Below are 20,757 nucleotides of genomic sequence, written 5' to 3' on the forward strand. Positions count from 1 at the left end.
AAGTAATAAAGCAGTCCTAGTTAGGAGAAAGATAAAGAAAAGTTTCTTGAGGAGATGGCTCTTTAAGTTGATTAAAATGAAGATAGTTGCTCACCTATAAGAGGAGGACAAGAGAAGCATTTCAGCTAAAGGGAGTAGCAAGAGCTAAGGTTCCAAAGGTATGAATTGGGTTAACATATGTTTCAGAAACTCTAAAAACACTATCAGCTCAAATGTATGGAAAAATTTGAGAATGAGTATAGATGTTACCAAAATTTGTTTATGTACATGTAGCTCTTTTGGTACATTAAGAAGAAGAATACCTCAAGGATGAGAAATAGAAGATTGGTTTATTTCTGTAATAGATAGGAACACAGGAAAACAAAGAAACAAAAAGAACACTGACAGAGGGTAGTATATCCTAATAATTGACTCAGATAGAGCTCCTCATTTCCAAGTATGTATGTCAGATCAGACTTTAGTCAAGGATTGGCATCCATAAAAATAAAGAGGGCTTCTGCCAAGGTATGGGCTTCCCTTGTGGCTCAGCTGGTAAAGAACCCACCTGCAATGTGGGAGACCTGTGTTCAATCCTGGGGTTGGGAAGATCCCCTGGAGAAGGGAAAGGCTACCCACTCCAGTATTCTGGCCTGGAGAATTCCTTGGACTGTATAGTCCATGGGGTCGCAAAGAGTCGGACACGACTGAGTGACTTTCACTTCACTTTACAAGTATACTTCTTGCGGCTTAGCTGGTAAAGAATCCACCTGAAATGCAGGAGACCTGGATTCAATCCCTGGATTGGGAAGATCCCCTGGAGAAGGGAAAGGCTACCCACTCCAGCATTCTGGCCTGGAGAGTTCCATGGACAGTCCATGGAGTCAGAAAGAGTCGGACATGACTGAGCAACTTTCACAAGTATACTTTTTATAAAAATATAAATTTATTTATTTTAATTGGAGGCTAATTACTTTACAATATTGTAGTGATTTTTGCCATACATTGACATGAATCCACCACGGGTGTACATCAGACTTGCCCAATAAAGGCGTCTATGACATCTCCTGTGTTTCCATTGGAATTTCTGTGTAATTCCATCTTGTTCCTGGGAAGTGTAAATAACAATTCCTAATCAACCCAGGACAAATAAAGAAATAATTGCTGATTACAAAGGATCTGTTTTAGTGAATCTGAAAATGGATGGTGATGTAGCATGGTGGTAACTAGGTGGAAAAACCTCTCTGACTTCTAAGTTGTAACAGTTGACTCCAGACAATTGACCAGTCAGTGAAGTAGCAAGGAACAAAAATGCCCCTGAGAAAGAGTCACCATGATTCAGTGGACCTTCTGCCCAGCTTAGGGGAGAGTCTAGTATTTCCAGTTGCCAAAGTCAGAGCCTGTGGTACCTCTCAGAAGCCCAGCATCTATTAGTTTAGAGAAGTCAGAGCCTGCTCTTTTCATAGAGAATATTTTGAGCTAATTTTGCTAAAAATGCCATGGTGGTTCTCTTCAAAGTTAGATGGCAGGAATTAATCAAGTTCACTAAGACAAAAATCTACAAAACAAATAGGCAACACAAGACCACCATAAATGGCACTTTTCTGAGTAAGCCCAAGAATTCTACCTTCTGAGACCATAGTGATTTAGGACAGGGTTTCTCAACCCCGTCACTGCTGATATTGTGGGCTGGATAATTCTTTGTTGTGAGGGGCTGTCCTGAGTGTCATTGGATATTTAGTTACATCCCAGATTTTCTCAATTTCTAAAAGCATTGATTTTGAGGAATTTTTCTTATTTTAGGATATCTTGACAACCTGGGGCAAAGTCCCCCAGGACTGTATCTTTCACCTTTTCTTGACATTTCACAATGCTGATTATCAAACCAGTGTGTTAGTCTGGAGCCCAGATATTCTGTCTTTGGCTTTTCTCAGAATGACTTTGCTCTTCTGTGACAGCCTTTGAAAGACTGAAGTAGTTTTTGTCCTCAATTAAAAAAAATTTTTTTAAAAATCTGTATTGCCAGATTCTACCTCTTTAACGCATATAGTTTTTATTGACTTGGTCATTAGTTACTCTTACAAAGTATACTCTGGTAGGAATTCATATAAGCAATTCATAGAAAACTATTTACAGTTCTTTTTACAGTATGAATTTATAATCCTCAACTATTTTATTTCCCTGTGAAATTACTAATTAACTTTTAAGATTAAGTACATTAAATGATTGAACTGAAATAACTCTGTGGTCACAATGTTGGTGTCTCACTATTGCCTGGATCCCAAAATCCATGATTTAGGGTTGAGAGCTCAGTTTCACAGGTCCTACAGATTGCCTTAGACTTTTAGTCCCTCTAGTTACCAGCTCTGTGATTTTGAACAAATTGCTAACTCTCTGAGGGTTTAAAGTAAGAATAATTGTACATATTTGCCTGGTTGTTGATGGTATTAAAGGAATTATATGTAAATGATCTGGCATTTTGCCTGATATTATAGCAGGTGTTCAATAAATGGCAGTTCTTAGTACTTAGTGTTATTATAAAATCTTACAGAATTGGTAACTCAATGTGAGGCGCTCTTATTTTGATCTGATTTTTACATGTGTTTGTGTTTCCATCAAGAGAGAAGAGTAGGAAGTATTTATCTTTTCCTTAGTTTGAAGTATAGTTGATTTATAATATTATATTAGTTTCAAGTGTACAGCATAGCCTTGTACTGCCAGGAGATCCAACCAGTCCATTCTGAGGGAGATCGATCCTGGGTGTTCATTGGAAGGACTGATGCTAAAGCTGAAACTGCAATACTTTGGCCACCTCATGCGACAAGTTGACTCACTGGAAAAGACTCTGATGCTGGGAAAGGTTGGGGGCGGGAGGAGAAGGGGATGACCGAGAATGAGATGGCTGGATGGCATCACTGACTCTATGGACATGAGTTTGAGTGAACTCCAGGAGTTGGTGATGGACAGGGAGGCCTGGTGTGCTGTGATTCATGGGGTAGCGGAGAGTCAGACACGACTGAGCAACTGAACTGAACTGAACTCCATAAAAGTTATTAAACGATAATGACCATAATTCCCTGAGCTATAACAATATATCTTTGTTGCTTATCTATTTTATACACAGTAGTTTATACCTCTTAATCTCACACCTCTTTCTTGCCCCTCTCTTCACTTTCCTACTGGTAACTACTGGATGTTTTCTGTATCTGTCACTCTGTTTTTCTATATACATTTGTTTTATATTTTAGATGCCACATATAAGATTTAATCAGTATTGTCTTTCTCTATTATTTCACTAATGATAATATTTTCTAGGTCCATGCACATTTGCTGAAGATCACAGAATTTCATTCTTTTTTTAAATTTTTGACTGAGTACTATTTCCCTGGTGGCTCAGTGGTAAAGAATCCACTTGCCAATGCAAGAAATAACGGGTTTGATCTTTGGGTTGGGCAGATCCCCTGGAGAAGGAAGTGGCAACTCCCTGCAGTATTCTTGCCTGGGAAATCGCATGGACAGAGGAGTCTGTTGGACTATGGCTCATGGGGTTGTGAAAGATTTGGACACAACTTAGTAACTAAACAACAACCACCATTTCATTGTGTGTGTATATATATATATATATATATATATATATCTCACATCTTTTTTCTAGTTTTATTTTATTTTGGAGTGTACTTGATTAATAATGTATTAATTTCAGGTGTATAGCAGAGAGATTCAGTTACACCTATTTATGTATCTATTCTCTTTCAGATTATTTTTCCATTTAGGTTATTACAGAGTATTGAGCAGAGTTCCCTCTGCTCTACAGTATGTCCTTGTTGAATACATATTTTAAGCATAGTGATGTGTACACCATGTAAATCCTAAACTCTCAATCTATTCCTCCCTACCTCTTTCCCTCTGGTAACCATAAATTCATTCTCTAAGTCTGTGAGTCTGTTTCTATTTTGTAAATAAGTTCATTTGTATTATTAGAGTACACATATAGGTGGTCTTATGTGATATTTGTCTTTCTCACTTCACTCAGTTTGAGAATCTCCAGGTCCCCCATGTTGCTTCAGATGACATTATTTCATCTTTTAATGGCTGAGTAATGTTTAATTGTTTGTATGTATCACATCTTCTCTATCCATTCATTTACTGATGTGTACTTGGGTTACTTCCATGTCTTAGCTATTGTAAATTGTGCTGCTATGAACACTGGGGTGCATGAATTTTTCCAAATTAGTGTTTTCATCAATTTTGGATATATACCCAGGAGTGCAATTGCTGGATCATATGATAGTTCTATTTTCAGTTTTTGAGGAACCTCCACACTGTTTTCCATAGCAACTGCAACAATTTACATTCCCACACTGTACAAGCATTCCCTTTTCTTCACATCCTCACCAACATTTTTTTTTTTGAAAGGCAGAAGCAAAATTGTCTTTATTTGCGAATAACATGATCCTATACACAGAAAACCCTATTGAACCTACAAGAAGATCCTAGAATTAGTAAGTGAGTTAGGACTTCCCTGGCAGTCCAATGGTTGAGAATATGCCTGCCCATGCAGGAGACTTGGGTTCGATCCCTGGTCCAGGAAGATTCCACATGCCTGGGAACAAAGCTCGTGTGCCACAACTATTGAGCCTGTGCTGTAGAGCCTGTGCTCTGAAACAAGAGAAGCCACTGCAATGAGAAGCTCCCACACCACAACCAGAAAGTAGCCTCTGCTCACCACAAAAGAAAGCCTGGACAGCAGCAAAGACCCAGTGCAACCAAAAATAAATCAATAATTTTTTAAAAAAAGAATGACACTAAAGCTTAAAAAACAAGAAATTGAGAGCAATGTTGTTGTTGTTTAGTTGCTAAGTCAAGTGTGACTCTTCTGCGACTCTATGGACTGTAGCTTGCCAGGCTCCTCTGTCCATGGGATGTTTCCAGTTTTTGGCTATTACAAATGAAGCTGCTGTGAACACTTGTAACTAACTATTTGTGTAGACATGTGCTCTCACTGGGCTTCTCTGGTGGCTCAGTGGTAAAGAGTCTATCTGCCAATGAAGAAGACATGGGTTTGATCCCTGCGTCAGGAAGATCCTCTAGAGATGGAAATGGAAACCCACACCAACATTTTTTATTTGTAGACTTTTGATGGTAGCCATTTTGCTTCAGCAATTTTACGATGCTAGGATACCAAAAATGGAGTCAGCAGAGAGGAAAGCAGAGCTTAAGAAATTAAGAGATGCCCTCAATCCTGATGACACCCTTTGATCCTTGGATTGAGTACTATCTGCCAGACTAATGCAGGACTTTTCAATAAATATAGAAAAGCATAGTAAGATAACCAGGTCACCTTAAAGAAAGGGTGTTAATAGAGAAAGGGAGGAAGAGGAAAATCAAGCTTCCCTACGAATTCTTTAATGGCTTCCTTTTCCCTTCAAACCAAAGACTGAACCAATATTCATCACATTATGATTTTTTTTTAAAGGATACATTCTTTTATGAGAAAGAATAAGAGCCTGCCTGAGGATGTTGGAAGCCTGTTTGGACGTTGGAACCTCTGTAGAAAGAGAAGTGTGTGTCTGTGACCTCTGCCCTGTTCAATGTTAGAAGCTACCTGGCAGTCTAAGCATGGTTTCTATTTAGAAAATGATTTAATTTTCCTTTGTCTAACTTCCCTTTTGTCTTCTGAAGTCAGAGATCTAGGATCTGTTTATTCTTAGATCTTCTATTCTTTCCCGTGCCTTCACCCCTGCCAGCCCTTCTCACAGTTTTGTGATCTTATAATATTACATTTGATAGACCTTGACCTCAGGCTTTTTGCTGACTTGAGACCATCAACACCCAGGACACCAAGGTTCACTCACCTCATTAGAACTGAATTTAAATGCATTCCTTTTATAGCTGAGTAATATTCCATTGTGTATATGTACCACAACTTCCTTATCCATTCACCTGCTGATGGACATCTAGGTTTCTTCCATGTCCTAGTTATTGTAAATAGTGCTGCAATGAACATTGGGGTGCATGTGTCACATATTTCTTAATTTGTTTAGGTTCTTTGAAATACGAGTTGTTATTTCTGTGTATGAGTGTACTTTTCATTTATGTAGTGCTATTTATGGTAGATCTCATTCTGTTTCTTACCTTTTTCACTTAGCATCCATCCTGCTCTATTGTATATCTAGCCCATTGCTTATAACTTGCCATTGTCATGTACCTACTCTGTATCCCTGTGGGCTCCTCTAGTAATGGACACTCATTTGCTTCTAATTTCTTAGCACTAAAAACAATGTCATGATGAATATCTTCCTATGTCCATTTAGGATATCTGAGAAGTATTTCTCGCAGGCTCTAAACACAGGAGTAGAGTTACCTGGTGGTAGGATACGTCTGTGCTCGATCCGACAAAATACTGAGATGGCGCTACAGCAGCTGCACCGTCTTACTTCCCTATCAGAAGTGCTTGAGGTTTCCTGAACACACATCTGTCCCAGCCAACTCCTAGCACTATCTAGTCTGTTTCACTGGTGTCTCAATTTGTGTTTCCCTAATTAATAATAAGTTTGAATATCTCTATTAATATTTTAAAACAACTTTGGTTATCTATTCCATAAGTTTCCTATTCAAATACATTTCTCATTTTTCAGTTAATTTTTTTGATTTGAAGGAGTTCCTTTTATGTTCCAGATGCTACTCCATTGTTGGATTTAGACACTGCAAATAATTTCTCCCAATCTGTTACCTGTCTGTTCATGCTGCCTTTCACTAAACAGAAGTCTTTAATTATGATGTAATAAAAGTGATCATTATTTTTGTTTTATGTTGGGTGCTTGTAAAGTTCTGTCTACAATGTCTTTTTCCTGCCCTGTGATTATGAAAATATCTTCCTATATTTTCTTCTATTTACTTTATTGTTTTATGTTTCACATTTACATCTTTATTGTATTTGCAGTCTAGCTTTGAAATAGTTTTAGATTAATTTTATTTTAATTTATAGCGTGAGCTAGGTTTGCAACTCTATCGATGAAGCAGTCTTTCTCCCACTGATGTGTGGTGCCCACTTTATTGTGTATTAAATTCTAATGGTTATATTTGTAAGCTCTCCATTAGGTTTCACTGATCTATTTGTTGTTGCAATATCACACTTAGTACTATGACTCGTTCAGTCACTCAGTCGTGTCTGACTCTTTGTGACCCCATGGACTGCAGCACACCAGGCTTCCCTGTCCTTCACTATCTACTGGAGTTTGCTCAAACTTATGTCCATTGAGTAGGTAATGCCATCCAGCCATCTCATCCCCTGTCGCCCCCTTCTCATGCACTCAATCTTTTCCAGCATCAGAGTCTTTTCCAGTGAGTCAGTTCTTCGCATTAGGTGGCCAAAGTATTGGAGCATCAGCTTTAGCATCAGTCCTTTCAATGAATATTTAGGACAGATTTTGGGATTGACTGGTTTGATCTCCTTGCAGTCCAAGGAACTCTCAAGAGTCTTCTCCAGTACCACAGTTCAAAAACACTAATTCTTCAGTGCTGAGCCTTCTTTATGGTCCAACTCTCACATCCATACATGACTACTGGAATAACCATAGCTTTGACTATATAGACCTTTGCCAGCAAAGTGATGTCTCTGCTTTTGAACACACTGTCTAGGTTTATCATTGTTTTTCTTCCAAGGAACAAGCGTCTTTTAATTTCATGGCTACAGTCACCATCTGCAGTGATTTTGGAGTCCAAGAAAATAGTCTGTCACTGTTTCCATTTTTTCCCCATATATTTGCCATGAAGTGATGGGACCAGATGTCATGATCTTAGTTTTTTGAATGTTGAGCTTTAAGCCAGCTTTTTCACTCTCTTCTTTCACCTTCATGTAGAATCTTATACCTAGTGTAGGCACATTCCTCCTCTTGACTCTTCTCTTGTTGACTTGTTGACTTACCTATTCATGTATCTTTATTCTTCCTCAAAATTTTTAGATTAAGATTATCACCTTTCTAAAAATTTTATGGTGTATTTGTTATTATATTAAATTTATAGATTCATTTGCTAGATTAATTAGGGATGAACTGATATATTTATAATATTTGGTATATCCCAAATAAGGGATGGAATGTCTCTCCATTTATTCAGATGATCTTCTATGTTCTTTGTTAGATTTAAAATTTTCTCCATGAAGGTTTTATGTATTGTCATTAATTTCTAACATATTTTTGTTGGTAATCTGAATGATATCTTGTTTTTTTAAATACAGCTTATGATTGGTTATTTTTGGTGAGAAAAATTGCTTTTATTATTTGTATGTTGACCTTACTGACAAATTGCGAATCATTATACTAATTATAATAGTTTTCTGATTGTGTTTTTTCTAGCTTATATCACCCACAAATAATGATTTTCTTTTTCTCACCTCCCTCACCCAATCAATATGCTTCTTTTTAGCATTCGTCAGGGAACCTCATACTTTTGAAAATACTAACAGTGATATTGTCTCTGATTTTGTTTCTGAAGGAAATGCTTCAATGTTTTTTCATAAAGTGTGAGGTACAATGTAAAGTTTTGATATATAAACTACCAATTTAATAAACTTTCCATTCCCATCTATTTCTAGTTTGAGTTTTTAATCTCTGATATGCTCTGAGGTTTATCAAACACATTCTCTGCATTGTTTTATTTATTTATTTTTATTTTCAGCCATTCTGGGCCTTGCTGTGCACAGGCTTTCTCTAGTTGTGTCGAGTGGGGCTGTTCTCTTGTTGTACTCTCTAGGGCTACTCTCTAATTCTGAGGTGTGTGCACTTCTCATTGCCATAACTTCTCACTGTGGAGCATGGGCTCTAGAGCAAGCCGGCTTAAGTAGTTGTGGTGCATGGACTTAGTTGCCCCATGGCATGTGGGATCAAACTTGTGTCCCCAGCACTGGCAGGTGGATTCTTGACCACTGGACCACCTGGGAAATCCTAAAATGAAATATTTTATCACAGCAGAATTTCTTTACAAAAAGATGAAAATGAGACCACAACCAAGGTAAGTTTCTGAGTGACTCATTTGCTAGTCAAGCAGGGAAAGCTGTTTGCCTATGTTGAGTTAATTAAATCATATTCAATTGCAGCAGGTGATGAAATATGTCCAGAGAAAATCAACTTGCTCTAAAGGACTAGGCTTTTGGAAAAGACTGAGGAAACTTCACCAATGTTCAGTTAAAAACAAAGCAAATACTTCTGAATGATTTTCTGTTGTTCCTGAGAGTTGATGGATGGTCTCAGGCTGCTTAGTTGTTAATCTGAGGAGTAAATGCTGACTTAGAAGTTTCTCAATAATTAGTTTCTGCAAATAATCTCTGTGTTACAACTACCTGCAAGGATATTTTCAAAGTAGAGAAAATACTAATTTCTGAAGTAGAATCTGCTAAGCTATGTGACAACTGATGGTAAAAATACACGTGGAGAAAAAAAAGGGCTGAGTTGGAAAAATGTTCAACAATACATTTAAAAATGTATTGTTAAAGCCTATGATTAATTATGGTGTTATTCATCAGCAGATACTCTGAAAATGTTTGCCTTCTATGTTTTGAAACCAGTGGTGCCAGTGGTGAAATTCTTTCACTCTTATTAACTTAGTCATGCTCACTTCTGGGATTTTGGGGTCAGAAGCAGAAGCTGAATACCCTCATTTGCCCTACCACACAACAGTTCAGGCTTAGCAATGACCATGTTTCATTGTGATGTCTTGAGTTCCAGGCTGAGATTGAAATTTTTATTGAATGAGAAGAATCATCTTCATCCACTGTTTTTGAACATGAATGGCTTTGGAAATTACCTTTTGTGACAGACTTGATAATGTTTTTTAATTAATCTGAAGTAACAAGGAAAACAGTGCTTAGGTGTGAAAGTTATACTGTGGTAAAGTTATTTCAAAGACAACTAACATTGTTTGAATCATAACGTAATAACAAACTTTTATTGGCTTCCATGTTGGTCCAGAGTTAAAATAAGAAGTGCGGTCTTCATTGCCATACAAGTTTGCAGCAGATGTATATTCTGAGCTCAAACTACAGTTCCAGCAGCATTTTTTAAGACCTCAAATGCATGTGTAAGGAAATTTCTATTTTTGAAAATCCATATAATTGAAGAACTTTCTTCTTAATCTTCAATTTGAAGGAATTTTTAATATAATGCCATGTTTTAAAGTAAATATCAAGAGATTAATCTGGTTGAATTCTATTAATACCTTCAAGAAATGAATATGCTCAATTAAATTCATATTTGTGGGTTGATATTGGTACTTGGAAGTATGTACCATGTGAGAAATGAAATATGTAAAATCTCATTCAGTTCAGTTCAGTTCAGTTCAGTCGCTCAGTCGTGTCCGACTCTCCGCGACCCCATGAATCACAGCACGCCAGGCCTCCCTGTCCATCACCAACTCCCGGAGTACACTCAAACTCATGTCCACAGAGTTGGTGATGCCATTCAGCCATCTCATTCTCCGTCGTCCCCTTCTCCTCCCGCCCCCAACCTTTCCCAGCATTAGAGTCTTTTCCAGTGAGTCAGCTTGTCACATGAGGTGGCCAAAGTATTGCAGTTTCAGCTTTAGCATCAGTCCCTCCAACATCAGTAATTAATAGATGACCATTTGCAGTGGATTTTGGTGATAGAAAAAAATGACTTTGAGCCTCAATTAAATGTTAGTCCTTGAAATTGTAGTTTTTCTTAGTGGTAGACCTATATTACAAAATACTGTATTCAATTCCTGTTTTAGAATTTTTTTATGTTTCAAATGCATTGCCAATATCCTGCATTTGTGCTCTTTTCTTCTCACAATTGTTAGTGTTGATATATTTGTGTGTGGATGATTTCCTACATTTACTATATATTTGCTGTTACCAGTGGGATTTCCCATTGTAATTTTCTTATTTCTGGTTATGGGCTTTTCTTTTCCATCTAGAGAAGTTCCTTTAGCATTTGTTGTAAGGTTGGTTTGGTGGTGCTAATTCTCTTAGCTTTTGCTTATCTGTAAAACTTTTGATTTCTCAGTTGAATCTGAATGAGAGTCTTGCTGGGTAGAGTATTCTTGGTTGTAGGTTTTTCCCTTTCACCACTTTACTTTTTTCAATTTTACAAAGTGGTTTTATTATTAAATTATTTACCAAGAGTGTAAATATTATGTCAGAGATGAATATTAAATGTAAATTGGGTGATTTGACTTAGAGACCTAAATAAAAAAATTTTAATGAAGTATATTGATTTAAAATATTATGTTAGTTTCAGATGTACAGCATAGTGATTTAGTATTGTAGCAAATTCTATTCCTTTAAAGATTATTACTGTAATATTTATAATGTCTTTATATTCTTTATAGTGGGTATAATTCCCCATGTTAAACAGTGTATCCTTACTGCTTAACTATTTTATATGTAGTAGTTTGTATCTGTTAATCCCAAACTCCCAGTTTGTCCCTTTCCTCTTCTTTCTCCCCTTTGGTAACCACAATTTTCTTTTCTATGAATGTGAGTCCTTTTCTGTTTTGTATTATATTCATTTGTATTTTTTTAATTTCACATATAAGTGGTAGATATATCATATTTGTTTTCCTCAGTCTGACTTATTCATGAAGCATGATATTCTCTAGGTCCATGGTGATGCAAATGGCAGTATTTCATTCTTTTGAACATCTGAGTTATATATGTGTGTATATATACGTATATACACATATATACATATATGTATATATACACACACACATATATACATACACAGACATATATGTACACACACACACATATATACATATACACACACACACACATGCAGTCCATGGGGTTGCAAAGAGTTGGACACGACTCAGTGACTAAACAACAACAACAATATATATGCCACATCTTCTTGACCTAGTTGTCTCTTGTTTGGCACTTGGGTTCCTTCCACGTCTTGGCTACTGTATGTAGTGCTGCTGTCAACATATGTGTGCATGTATAATTTGAATTAGTGTTTCTGATCTTTCTGGATATATACCCAGGAGTGGAATTGCTGGTTCATATAGTAGTTATATTTTTAGTTTTTAAATGAACTTCCATACATTTTTCCCTCGTCTACACAAATTTACATTGCCACCAACAGTGTTTGATGGTGTTCCCTTTCCTCCACAACCCCTCTGACATTTATTATTTGTAGATATTGTAACAGGTGTGAATGATACCTCATTGTGGTTTTGATTTGTTGTGGTTTTCTCTAATTATTCGTGATGTTGAGCATCCTTTCATGTTCCTGTTAGCCACCTGGATGTCTTTGAAAAATATCTATTTAAGACTTCTGTCCATTTGTTTTATTACATTTTTTTATGTTAAGTGTATGAACTGTTTGTGTGTTTTAAATATTAACCCCTTGTTGATCACAGTATTTGAAAATATTTTCTCTCATTCTGTAGGTTGTTTTTTTATTTTGTTGATGGTTTCCTTTGCTGTGCAAAAGCTTTCTTAGGTCCCATTTGTTTATTTTTACTTTAATTTCTTTTGAGTTGGAGACTGATCCAAGAAAATATTGCTATGATTTATATCAAAGAGTGTTTCATCTATGTTCTTCACCACTTTAAATATATCATGACACTCCCTTCTGACCTGCAGAACTTGTGCTGAAAAATCAACTGATAACTTTATGGTGATTTCCTTATATGTTATTTGTTACTTTTCCCTTGTTGCTTTTAATATTTTCTCTTTGTCTTTAATTTTTGTCAGTTTGATGAGTATGTGTCTCGATGTGGTCATCCTTGGGTTTATCCTGTAGTGGGACTCTTTGCATTTCCTGGGTTTGAGTGAGTGTTTCCTTTCTCATGTTAGAGACGTTTTAAACTATTATCTCTTCAAATATTTTCTCTCCCTTCTCCTCCATGGACCCCTATGATGTGAATGTTCGTGCATTTAATGTTGTCCCAGCAGTCTCTTAGAATGTCCTCCTTTCTTTTCGCTTTTTTTCTTTATTCTGTTCCATGACAGTCTGTCTTCCAGCTCACTTATTCATTCACCCGCCTCATTTATTGATTCCTTCTAATGTCTTTTTCATTTCAGCTATTGCATTGCTCATATCTTTTTGTTCTTTAAAGCTTATAGCTCTTCATTAAACGTTTCTTGCATCCTCTCAGTCTGTGCCTTCATTAATTTTCCGAGATCTTGGATCATCTTTACTATCATTATTCCAAATTCTTTTTCCATCTTACTTAGCTGTTCTTTGGAGGTTTTATCTTATTTCTTTGTCTGGAATCTATTTCTCTGCTTCTTATTTTGTCTAACTTTCTGTGTTTGTGATCTTCATTCCTCAGGCCTTTGCTGTCTTCTGCCAGTTTTTCCCAGGATTCTTCAGGCTCTGGAGCAAGTGGAATGTCCCAGCTGCAGTTGTTAATAAATGTAGGTAAGGGAATCCATGTGCCTTCTGTGATTCAGTACCTGATGTTCTCCTGCCAGCTTTTGACAGATATCCCAGGATCTCGTAACTGCAGCAACTTTGGAGCAGAGTAATGTCCAACTGGTAAAGTAGCATCTCATTCTTTTCACCAGCTGTTAGGGAGGTTCTTCTGGCTTGTTTTAAATACTGTCCTCTGCTATTGAGATATTGATGGCTGCTCTTTGTATGGTTGTGTTCAAAAAGGAGGGCAGGAACACTATTTTACATTTAAGGAAAATGAGGCTCAGAGAAGCTAAGTAACTAATCAGTAACTTAACATATTCAGTATAAGGTGGAGTGAGGATTTAAACCCAGGACTCTGCCTCCCCATGCCATTCCCTTGCCCTCTGATTAGCACTGTGCTGGACACAGTTGGTTGATTGATCAAAGGATCTCAAGAGAACTTCCCCATTCAAATGGTGAAAAGCGAAAGTGAAAGTTGCTCAGTAGTGTCTGACTCTTTGTGACCCCATGGACTGTAGTCCACCAGGCTGCTCTGTCCATGGAATTCTCCAGGCCAAAATACTGGAATGGGTAGCCATTCCCTTCTCCAGGGACTCTTTCCAACCCAGGGATCAAACCCAGGTTTCCTGCATTGCAGGTAGATTCTTTACTGTCTGAGCCACCAAATGGTACTGTGCTGCAAACCCAGCAGTAGATTTCCTCATTGCTTTCTTGAGGCACTCTCTTTTAAAATGTGGATTGGCATATTAAGGCATTAACATTCTTAAGTAGGTTTTCTTCATTTACTCACATCCAGGACAAGAATGTGATGCTGAAATCAGGTTTTCCATTTTCATGGTTTTGCGCAGGGCCTCACAGGACTCACGTCACATGAAAACTTGTTCTTCTAGGGGAAGGAAAAATGAATCTGGACTCTTCCAAGTAATCTCAGCTGCTGGTCTGTTGCCTGAACCTCTCACCAGGTGCAGGCCTGTCCTGGTGCCCCTCCCCATGGTGGTGTCCAGCCTGTGTGTGGTCCTCCCCTCTGATGGAGGAGGCCCTCCCCAGGAGGCAGCCTGTCCCACACCTGGGTGGTTCCAGCCATAGGGAATATCTATCTGCTTGGAGCTATAATCTACTGGGAACTCTGTTCCCTGGTTCCCATTCTGCCTTCTGGAACAAGGTAAATCAGGGTTCCTCAGTTTCTTCCTTCAGGTGATTTCAGAAAACAATTGTCCAGGCTCCTTCTCACATCTCCCTTTCTCTATCTCTATCTCTTCTGTTTTTTAAAGTTTTTGTATAGGACAAGGTCTCCAGAACATTCACAATCCTGGCTGCCAGCTCTGGTTACACTGTAATTTGTCAACTCCTCTCATAAACTTGGCACTCAGAACTGATTGGTCACATTCATTCATATTAGTTTATTCGACAAACATTTATGTGAGCTTGCTCTATGCTGTCTTGAGCACATGCCTGGAGGATGCAAGATCAGATTCAGTTCCTGGCTTTGTGGTGCTGATTAATATAATTATGAAGTAATCAGACTCATTCTCTCACCTACAGTCTGTCTGTCTCACCCCCTTTTCTTCTCTTTGAGAAAGACACAGGCAGAGACAGGCCAAAGTGAGTTGCACAAAAAAGTGTTGGGAAAGGCTCTGGAAGAGTTTTGAGGCAGGGCTCTGTTGGCTCAGCCAGTTCTGGGGAATGTTATGTCTGGGTGACCATTTCAGATATCAAGGACTTCCTCATACCAGTGAGACTATGGTTCCCTCTAATGTCTTCCCTGGCCCTGAGGCACCAGTTTGAACCAATGCCAGCTTGGTTGTCCTAGCCTGGCCTACTGGCTAAGTCTCAGAACTCTGGATGTCCATTGTAGCCAGAGATGGTGCAGGTCAGTATGGCTTTTCCTGCCAGTCTTAGAGTAATGACAGCTAGGTGCAGACTGCATGGTCACAGTGAAGTAGAATCTTGTTCTCTCCCCCTGGGCTCTTTAATAAAAAAAGACCAGTTGATAACAGTATTATTTTTACTCTTGTTGCTCATGTTTCATTATTATTATTTTTACTGTAATTGATTGTTCTGATCATGCAAAATCTAAAGAGGAGTTTCATTTCTAATAGTCAGCCCAGAGTCCAGTATCTCACCCAGGTCAGAAGAAACCAGAGGGCATTATGAAAGGGCCAGACCTGAAGAGTAAGGCCTCCCCCAGGTGACAGAACTGGAGCTGGGGCTGGTGGCAGGATTCTGACTTTGCAGATGATGAGACACACTGGGATGAGAAGGCTGAATTGCCTCTCAGTCCGAGTTGAAGGGAGGTGAATTTCCACCCATCTCCCACTTGGGGGCCACCCGCAGTGTTCCTTCCTGCCTAAGGGACTGTAGACCTGGCTTTGGAGTATGACCTGGTTATTAGAAGGGAAAAGGGTTATAAGGTTGAAAGAGCTCACGATTGAGGCCAAAATGAGTGGACACAGAAGGTTTGGAAGAGAACCAAAGGCAGACGGATGGTGATATGATGGGCCTTGGATTCCTGCTTTGAAATCTGTTGTCCTCCTAGCTGAGGAGCACTTTGGAGCTGAGCTGAGCACTAACCAGCCGCTCAAACCTGGGTTCTAGTGCAGAGTCCTCAACCGTCCACTGCCAAACCATGCGTCCTTGGGCTACTTACTCCCCTCTCTGCTCCAGCTTCCACTTTTGTTGACTTAGGAGCCAAAAAGGGGAAGTATGTGTCTGTAGACCTGGTGGCAGTTTAGAAGAATTAAAGCCAGTGTCATCAGAGAGCAGAGCCCTGTGTCCATTTCTCAGGTGTGTGTCATGTGTCCCAAAGCAGTGCCTGTGTATGGAAGCTAAGTTAGTCAATCTGATGTCAGTCTGAGGGTTTTGTTATGGGAAGATTGCTCTGTTTTCTAATTCAGGTTTGTCTAGAAATGTATCCTTGTTCCTGGCCCAAGTGTTCACATTTGGATTAATTTGACTATTCCCATGACTTCTGCCAAAAGTTTCTTTTCTAGATCCCACAGATTTTATTCTAGAAGTAAAATGCTTGTGGATCTGGAACTAACACAGTATATGAAACATGTTTGTTGTTGTTTAGTCAGTAAATTGTGTCTTACTTTTGGGACCATGTGTACTGTAGCCCACATGGCTCCTCTATTCATGGAATTTCCCAGGAAAAGACTACTGGAGTGGGTTGCCATTTCCTTCTTCAGGGGATCCTCCCAAACCAGGGCTCAAACCCATGAATCCTGCTTTGGTAGGTGGATTCTTTACTGTGGAGACATCAGGGAATCCCCATTGTGCTTAGCAAGTTTTTCAAGTCCCCATTATTATCCCCATTCTATAGATGAAAAAACTGATGCAAAGAGATGTTGAATGACCTACTAATTTCATATAGCTAGTTATGGAGAGGGAAAGGATTTGAACCTAAACAGTCTACTCTCATTCTCTTTTAACTTTGAATAAACCACTGACTGATTGATAGTCATGTGTGTTTCTTGAGGGATCCTAAAAAAGGCCTTACTCCAATATATGTTTTCTGCTGAGGCTGTATAGTTGTGTGATGTTTACCACAGAGCATTTCCCTTTCTCAGTTTCTTATAATACGTATGAAAGATTACATTGATCCGTTGTTGTTGTTGTTGTTTAGTTGCTAAGGCATGTCTGACTCTTTTGCAACTCCATGGACTGTAGCCTGCAAGGCTCCTTTATTCATGGGATCTTCCAGGCAAGAATACTGGAGTGGGTGCCATTTCTTTCTCCACATTGATCCATTAGAGAGAATTAACTCATTAGATGTCTTCATTGTCTTATTGAAGTGGTGGAAGGACTTGAAGAATCATTGCATTTTGCCAAAGAATGTCATAAATCACATCCTGCCCCTTGCTCTGTTTCTGAGCAGGTTTAGAAAATTAAATGGGAGGAAATATGGTAGCCAGAATGCCACTGTCTTACTGATGGTCATACAGTTATAGGCCGTAACTCTAGGTTCTGTTGTTAGGTAGATCACTGCTCATGATAGACCCTGCGGTTAGGCAGAGTTACCCACCTAATGGCAGTCCTGGGCTGAGGCAGGCCTTCCTGCATGGATGTAGGACCCTGTTATGGCATGGAGGATCCCTGCAGCTTCCAGGAAAAGGAGAGCAGACCTGAGCCAATTACCCTTACTAAGTTTATCCATCAGATAAGTCTTTCTACTATTTCGGAGGCAAATCAAGAAAGGGGTGGAAAGAGGCCAGGCATGGGGAAAGGCACTCATATCCTCCAGAAACCTTAGACATTTTGTAGTCATGCCCTCTTATTCTGCAGATACAATCAAATTCTGGAGAGGGACAGGACTCTGATAAACCAGTGTTGCAAGGTCATCAGGGAGCAGAGCCAGGAAATTAAGATATCCTGACCTGGGTCCAGACTCCACCTACTTTGCACTATTTAGTTCTCCTCCAGGAAGAGTAAGTAGTGGGAGTGCTCTAAGACCTGGTGTGCAAGGGCCCTGGTGGGAAGGGAAGGAGAGAAGCAGTGAAACCGGGGTGAATGTGCCTGTTGAACAGGACATAGAGTGATCCCCTCTGGACTTCAGAGCATCAGGTATTGATATTTCAGTCAAACTTTCTTTTCCCTGCTGTCCTCCTCACAGCTCTGATGCTGCTGCTGCTAAGTCGCTCATTCGTGTCCGACTCTTTGCGACCCCATGGACTGCAGCCTACCAGGCTCCTCTGTCCATGGGATTTTCCAGGCAAGAGTACTGGAGGGGGTGCCATAGCCTTCTCCGCCTCACAGCTCTACCTAGTGTAAAAGCTGGGAAGACTATTTGAGATGACCTGTTCTATTAGCTGGGCTTCCCAGGTGGTGCTAGTGGTAAAGAACCTGCCTGCCAGTGCAGGAGATGACAGTGCATCAGAGACATTTGATCCCTGGGTTGGGAAGATCCCCTGGGGGAGGGCATTCTTGCCTGGAGAATCCCATGGACAGAGGAGCCTAGCAGGCTGCAGTCCATAGGGTTGCAAAGAGTAGGACAGAAGTGAAGTGATTTAGCACGCATGTATTCCATGAGGTAGGATTCTTCAGTGAAACAGAGCCAATATGACATGTATATATGTAGGAAATGTTTATTATAAGGAATTGGCTCATTGGAGCCAGGCAAGTCCAACATCTGCACCTTGGAGACCCAGGAGATCCTATTAAATCTGAAGGCATTCCACTGGAAAATTCCCTCTTGCTCAGAGTTGGTGTTTTTATTCTCCTCACACCTTCAGCTGAATGGATAAGATCCACTCACATTATGGAAAGTTATATGGATATGCTGTATTCAAAGTGCATTGATTTAAATGTTAACGTCAGGGAAAAACACCTTGCAAGTTGACACATAAAAGTAACCATCATACCCACATATTCCCTTCATTTTCCTTGTAAGTCTGATAGTTTTCCCGGATTTTAGTCATTTGAGTACCACTGCCATGATTTTTAAATGCAAAATCCATGTATTATTTATTTAATTATTTCCTTTACACCAGTGTTAATCACTCACTTTTAAAAAGTTAGCCTCAGGGAAAAATAATATTTGAGACAAGGCATTGTTGTACTAGTAATTTCTTTCTAAAACGCTCAAGAGTAAATAACCCAAGCATTTCACGAAAGCAATCAGTTCAGTCGCTCTGTCATTTCTGACTATTTGTGACCCCAAGGACTGCAGCATACCAGCCCTTCCTGTCCATCTCCAACTCCCAGAGTTTACTCAAACTCTTGTACATTGAGACAGTGATGCCATCCAACCATCTCATCCTCTGTCATCCCCTTCTCCTGCCCTCAATCTTTCCCAGCATCAGGGTCTTTTCAAATGAGTCAATTCTTTGCATCAGGTGGCCAAAGTATTGGAGCTTCAGCTTCAGCATCAGTCCTTCTAATGAATATTCATAACTGATTTCCTTTAGGATGTACTGATTTGATTTCCTTGCTGTCCAAGGGACTCTCAAGAGTCTTCTCCAACACCACAGTACAAAAGCATCAATTCTTCGGTGTTCAGCTTTCTTTATAGTCCAACTCTCTCATCCATGACTACTGGAAAAACCATAGCTTTGAGTAGATGGAGCTTTGTGGCAAAGTGATGTCTCTGCTTTTTAATATGCTGTCTAGGTTGGTCATAGCTTTTCTTCCAAGGAGCAAGCATTTTTTAATTTCATGGCTGCAGTCACCATCTGCAGTGATTTGAACCCAAGGTAATAAAGTCTCTCACTGTTTCCACTGTTTTCCCATCTATTTGCTATGAAGTGATGGGACCAGATGCCATGATCTTAGTTTTCTGAATGTTGAGTTTTAAGCCAGCTTTTTCACTCTCACTTTCATTAAGAGGCTCTTTAGTTCTTCTTCACTTTCTGCCATAAGGGTGGTGTCATCTGCATATCTGAGGTTATTGATATTTCTCTCCGGCAATCCTGATTCCAGCTTGTGCTTCCTCCAGCCCAGCATTTCTCAGAATGTACTCTGCATGCAAATTAAATAAGCAGGGTGACAATATACAGCCTTGACATACTCCTTTCTGGATTTGGAACCAGTCTGTTGTTCCATGTCCAGTTCTAACTGTTGCTTCCTAACCTGCATACATATTTCTCAGGATGCAGGTCAGGTGGTCTGATGTTCCCATCTCTTTAAGAATTTTCCACAGTTTGTTGTGATCCACACAGTCAAGGGCTTTGGCATAGTCAATAAAGCAGAAGTAGACATTTTTCTGGAACTCTCTTGCTTTTTTGATGATCCAGCAGATGTTGGCAATTTGATCTCTGATTCCTCTGCCTTTCCGAAATCCAGCTTGAACATCTGGAAGTTCACGGCTCATGAACAGTTGAAGCTTGGCTTAGAGAATTTTGAGTGCTACTTTGCTAGTGTGTGAGATGAGTGCAATTGTGTGGTAGTTTGAGCATTCTTTGGCATTGCCCTTCTTTGGGATAGGAATGAAGACTGACCTTTTCCAGTCCTGTGGCCACTGCTGAGTTTTCCAGATTTGCTGGCATATTGAGTGCAGCACTTTCACAGCATCATCTTTCAGGATTTGAAATAGCTCAACTGGAATTCCATCACCTCCACTAGCTTTGTTCGTAGTGATGCTTCCTTTTTTTTAAATTATTTTATTTTTTTAATTTATTTTTTTTTATTTTACAATATTATATTGGTGATGCTTCCTAATGTCCACTTGATTTCACATTCCAGGATGTCTGGCTCTAGGTGAGTGATCACCCATCATGATGATCTGGGCCATGATCTTTTTTGTATAGTTTTTCTGTGTATTCTTGCCACCTCTTCTTAATATCTTCTGCTTCTGTCAGGTCCATACCATTTCTGTCCTTTATTGAGCCCATCTTTGTATGAAATATTCCCTTGGTATCTCTAATTTTCTTGAAGAGATCTCTAGTCTTTCTCACTCTAT

At 39.2% G+C, this 20,757-nt stretch overlaps 1 protein-coding gene across 1 annotated transcript in view; it reads left to right on the forward strand.

Annotated features, from left to right (window-relative positions):
• The window catches only part of LOC129535561 (NBPF family member NBPF4-like), a 319,223-nt gene that overhangs the window by 227,515 nt on the left and 70,951 nt on the right, over positions 1 to 20,757 (forward strand). The window contains exon 7 of the mRNA XM_088835766.1: positions 13,276 to 13,364. The gene's annotated coding sequence lies outside the window, so the exon portion shown is untranslated. The remainder of the gene's footprint in view (positions 1 to 13,275; positions 13,365 to 20,757) is intronic.

Source organism: Moschus berezovskii, chromosome 4, assembly GCF_049115385.1.
Source record: "Moschus berezovskii isolate FMDL1 chromosome 4, NW_MosBer_1.0, whole genome shotgun sequence".
NCBI classification, from domain to species: domain Eukaryota; kingdom Metazoa; phylum Chordata; class Mammalia; order Artiodactyla; family Moschidae; genus Moschus; species Moschus berezovskii.